The following is a 5,803-nucleotide window of genomic DNA, read 5'->3' as shown; positions in this document are numbered from 1 at the left end:
GAACATTTATTAAGACATTCATTGGAGTTTACGGCCTAGAGGAATGTTCTAAGGCCGTAAACTCTCCTTTACCATAGAATAAGATAGTTTTTGGTGCTTAAAACAATCACATGTGATTCTAGAAATTTATACAAACCACTTGGGTGTGTTTGATGCATCTTTAACATTGTTTTATGAGTTTACGGCCAAGGATATGTTCCTAGGTCGTAAACTCCCATAAATCATACTTTTGATGTGTTTCAACCCTTTAAACCATTTTTAGATGCATCTAGATTTTACCACAAAGCCTTTGGTTGAGTTTGGAAGCATTTGAACATGTTTTAAGGCCTTAAATCGCCCTTTTAGAGGAGTTTACGGCCCAAGAGTGTGTCTTGGCCATAAACTCTTCTTTATTACACAAAAATCAATTTTTAAGTGTTCCAAGCCTAGATTAGCAAGTCCAAGGTTCATATCTAAGTCCCAACTAGGTATTGGAAGGGTTTTATGGCATGAAAAACCCCTTTTACTTGAGTTTACGGCCTAAGCTTATGCCTTGGCCGTAAACTCCTTTAAATGGCTCAAAATCATAGTTTTAAATGTTCTAAGTCCATATCTTGAAGTCCCATAGCCATATCTAAAGTCCAATTGAGTTTAGGAAGGAGTTTAAGGGCCTAAAACCCCATTAAATAGAGTTTACGGCCCAAGCTTGTTCCTTGGCCGTAAACTCATGTTCTTGGACCTAAAACTCAATTAATTCATCAAATTGAAGGCTAAAGGTGTTGAATAACATGTTAGGGAGGTTACCTTAAATATTTGAAGCCTTAAACTTGTGATTTGGACCTTAATTCTAGCTTGAGGAGAGAGGTTGTAAGAGTTTAGTGAGAAATTGGCCAAAGGCTTCAAATGAAGTCTTAAACACGTTTATATAGCGTTTAAGTTTTGGACACGGTGGAATTCTACCCGATACCGGTGTTAGACGAGGCTTTTGGTCGTACCCGATTGAGTTACCGTAACCCGATACAGTAATTTCTAGAAATATTCCGATCACTAAGGTTGGGTGTTAAAATGATTTCTAATTGTATTAAGACACCCATTAAGTCATTTTAAATGTGCACTAGATAATGACTTAACTAAACGGAAGATCGGAAATCGAAATCGGAACGACGATCGGTTGCGCGAATTGTACTATGAAAGAGTTACGATAAAATGATACGGAAATTTCGGGTTGTTACATTATCCCCCCGTTAAAGGGAATTTTGTCCCGAAATTCAAGTTTATAACATAAGACAAGATACAAATCATGGATAAGAAAAGAGTTGTGGATACTTCTGTTTCATTGAGTCTTCCCGTTCCCAAATGAATTCCGTTCCCCACTTGGCATTCCAGCAAACCTTCACTAATGGGATGCGACTTTGTTTTGTACGTTTGACTTCTCCATCCATGATTTCGATCGGTTCCTCCACAAAGTTGAGGTTTTCGTTGATCTCGATCTCGTCTAAGGGAATTGTTAGGGTTTCATCGGATAGGCACTTTTTGAGGTTTGAAACATGGAAGACAGGATGAATGTTACTGAGTTCATGAGGTAAACGAAGTTTATAGGCAACTGGACCAATCCTGGAGAGGATTTCAAAGGGTCTAATATACCTCGGATTAAGTTTCCCACGCTTGCCAAAGCGTACAGTGCCTTTCCAGGTCGAGACTTTCAACAGGACACGGTCTCCAACCTGGAATTCTAATGGTTTCCGACGATTATCAGCGTAACTCTTTTGACGATCGTGTGAGGCTTTCAGTCGGTTACGGATTTGAATGATCTTTTCGGTGGTTTCACGGATGATTTCAGGACCAGTGAGAGCACTGTCGGGGATTCGACTCCTTGCTAACTGTGTATCCCCCACCTCGGCCCAGCACAGAGGGGATCTGCACTTACGACCGTATAGGGCTTCGAACGGAGCAGCCCTAATGCTGGTGTGGTAACTGTTGTTGTACGAGAATTCGATCAAGGATAGGTGTGTATCCCACGACTTTCCAAAGTCAATGACACATGCCCGAAGCATGTCCTCTAGGGTTTGGATTGTTCTCTCACTCTGTCCATCGGTCTGAGGATGATATGCCGTGCTCATATCTAGTTTGGTTCCAAGGGCTTTCTGAAGAGATTGCCAGAATCTAGAGGTAAACCTACTATCTCGATCGGAGATAATGGATATAGGTATACCGTGAAGACGTACTACCTCCTGGATGTAGATTTGCGCGAGTCTCTCCATCTTGTATGATTCTTTGATCGGGATGAAGTGAGCGGATTTTGTCAAACGGTCGACAATTACCCAAATGGTATCGTACCCACTAGAACACTTGGGTAGTTTGGTGATGAAGTCCATGGTAATCATTTCCCATTTCCACTCGGGAATCTCGGGTTGTTGGAGCAGACCTGAAGGTTTCTGATGTTCGACCTTGACTTTGGCGCAAGTCAGACACTTGCCCACAAATGTAGCTATCTCGGCTTTCATGTTCGGCCACTAGTATTGCCTCTTGAGACCCAGGTACATCTTGTCCGAACCCGGGTGAATAGAGTATTTGGTTTTGTGTGCTTCCTCCATGACTATTTCCCTGAATCCACCGGATTTGGGAATCCAGATCCGATGCATGAAACAGTGAACTCCGTCACCTCTGATCTCAAGTTTCTTCTCCATCCCTCTCAAGGTTTCATCTGACACGTTCTTGGGTTTAAGGGCTGTTAACTGGGCTTCTCGGATCTGCATAGGTAAGTTGGAATGGATGGTCATCGTCTGGTTCTTCACTTTGTGGCTTGTACTATCCTTTCGGCTAAGGGCATTTGCTACCACATTGGCCTTGCCGGAGTGGTAACGGATTTCACACTCATAGTCACTGAGTAATTCTACCCATCGCCGTTGCCTCATGTTTAAGTCTTTCTGATTAAAGATGTGCTGCAGGCTCTTGTGATCAGTGAAGATTGTGCACTTGGTTCCGTAGAGATAATGTCTCCAAATCTTCAATGCGAAGAGTACTGCTCCTAGTTCCAAGTCGTGTGTGGTATAGTTGACCTCGTGTGTTTTCAGCTGTCTTGAGGCATAGGCAATCACCTTTCCTCTTTGCATAAGCACACAGCCTAAACCTTGATTAGACGCATCGCAGTAGACAACGAAGTCCTCTGTCCCTTCAGGCAGAGACAGAACAGGCGCGATGCATAAGGCTCTCTTCAACGTTTGGAATGCGGTTTCTTGTTTATCACTCCAACAAAAGGGTACACCTTTCTGTGTTAGAGTTGTTAAAGGTTTGGCGACTTTGGAAAAGTTCTGAATGAATCGTCGATAGTAGCCGGCGAGACCTAAGAATTGACGAATTTCCGTGGGCGTTTTCGGTGCCGACCAACTCTCTATTGCTTTAATCTTGGAAGGATCTACGTGAATACCCTCCTCGCTTACTACGTGACCGAGGAAAGTTACCTTCCTTATCCAGAATTCACATTTGGAAAATTTCGCGTAAAGCTTTTCGGATGTAAGAGTTTCCAACACTAGCCTCAAGTGTTGTTTGTGGTCTTCTTCGTTTCGGGAGTATACGAGGATGTCGTGAATGAACACGATAATGAATTTGTCTAAGAAGGGACGGCACACCCGGTTCATCAGATCCATGAACACAGCCGGTGCATTGGTTAGACCAAAGGGCATTACTACAAACTCGTAGTGTCCATACCGAGTCCTAAAAGCTGTCTTGGGAACATCATTCTCCTGGACTCGTAACTGATGGTACCCTGATCGAAGGTCTATCTTAGAAAAGTAGCTGGCTCCCTGAAGTTGATCGAAGAGGTCATCTATTCTTGGAAGAGGATATCGGTTCTTAACGGTTAACTTGTTCAGCTCACGATAGTCGATACACATCCGAAAGGATCCATCTTTCTTTTTGACAAACAGAATCAGAGCTCCCCAGGGGGAGGAACTCGGTCTAATGAATCCTTTACTGAGTAACTCATTGAGTTGACTGGATAACTCCTGCATTTCTGCCGGAGCTAAGCGATACAGGGATTTTGCTACGGGAGTAGCTCCAGGAATTAGGTCAATACGGAATTCGACCTGACGTTCGGGAGGAATCCCTGGAAGTTCTTCGGGAAAGTTATAGACTTCGGGGATGCTCGCGAGGTCTCTAACTTCTTGTTTCTCGTTGATCACATGAGCTAAGAATGCAACACACTCCTTTCGAAGGAGCTTTCGAGCTTTGATGCAAGAAATGATATGAAGGTTGGAACTGGGTTTATCACCATAGATTATGAGAGTTTGATCCGAAGGAAGATTGAGACGGATAGCTTTTTCGTAACAAAGAATGTCAGCATGATTGGGACTCAACCAATCCATGCCAATGATAACATCAAAGCTCTTAATGGAAACGGGCAGGAGATCTATAGGAAATGAGTGATCGTTCAAGGTAAGCGTACAGCCTATGAATATATCGTTAGCACTTTCTTTCTCACCGTTAGCCATCTCGACGGTAAACGTTTCAGTTAGTGGTTGAGGATTTGGTTTTAGATTATGTTTGAATGAATGACTAACAAAACTCCTTTCAGCACCCGAATCGAAAAGAATACTAGCATATGAATTGTCGAGAAGGAACGTACCCGAAACAACAGTGGGATCAGCTACTGCTTCCTCCCGTCCCATGGTTAGAACTCTTCCAGTGTTACCAGCAGTTGACTTCTTGGGACAATCCCTTTTAAAGTGCCCAACTTCCCCACAGTTGTAGCAGGCTTGACTAACACCCGCTCCCGATGATTGGTTAGCTGATTGAGTAGGAGTTCTGCAGTACCGAACTGTGTGCCCTTTCTTACCACAGTTGGTACAAGACAATTCTCGATAGGGTCCGGGATGATGATGGTATTTACACTTGTCACACTGAGGAAGGTTACCAGCATATTTACTGGTAAGAGTTGAGGCTGTGGATCCCATAGCAGAAACAGCAACAACAGGAGTAGCAGTAGCAGCATGGACTGCCACCGTCTGTTGTTTCTTGGAGGATCCTTGAGAAGATTGACCCTTCTTCTTCTTCCAGAATTTCCTCTTTTCACCACTCCTTTGAGTCGGTTCAGAAGTGGTAGTGATTTCCTTGACATCGTCATTGTGATCAATCAGAATTTGTGCTAAGGTCTTGGCACTATCATAGGTATCCGGACGAGCAGCCAAAACGTGACTCTTTATTGGTTGAGATAACCCCCAAACGAAACTTTCTATCTTCTTGTTTTCTGGAGTGACTAGTCCCGGGCAGAGAAGTGCAAGATCATCAAATCGGGAAGTATATGCAGCAATGTCGGAACCTTTCATCTTCAGGTTCCAGAGCTCGTGCTCTAATTTCTGCATTTCACCACGGGGGCAATACTCAGCAATGAGAAGTTCCTTCATAGCTTCCCATCCCATGGCATTTGCTACGGGTAAGGTCAGAGATTTGACTCGGCCATTCCACCAAGTCAAGGCTTTATCCGCGAAGGTACAGGCTGCAAATTTGACTTTATCGGATTCCGTACAAGCACAGATTTCAAAGATGGACTCAATTTTCTCGAACCATCGAGATAAAGAAATGACACCTCCAGATCCATTAAAAGATATTGGTTTCGCATTCATGAAATCCTTGTAGGAACCCCCTCTTTGGTGTCCCTGGCTACCCTCAGGGTTTTGAGATTGTGTACCACCACCTGAACCACTAGGGTTCATTTGTGACATAGCTGCTACCATCGCAGCGGTCATCATTGTTTGGAGCGATGTTAGATCGAAATGGGGAGGAGGTGGCGGCGAGGAAGGATTGTTGTTATTCTTTGAGCTAGGTC

The sequence above is a fragment of the Lactuca saligna genome, chromosome 1, assembly GCF_052625555.1.
Source record: "Lactuca saligna cultivar CGN05327 chromosome 1, ASM5262555v1, whole genome shotgun sequence".
NCBI classification, from domain to species: domain Eukaryota; kingdom Viridiplantae; phylum Streptophyta; class Magnoliopsida; order Asterales; family Asteraceae; genus Lactuca; species Lactuca saligna.
The sequence above is the reverse complement of the archived record's forward strand: the minus strand, read 5'-3'. Positions refer to the sequence as shown.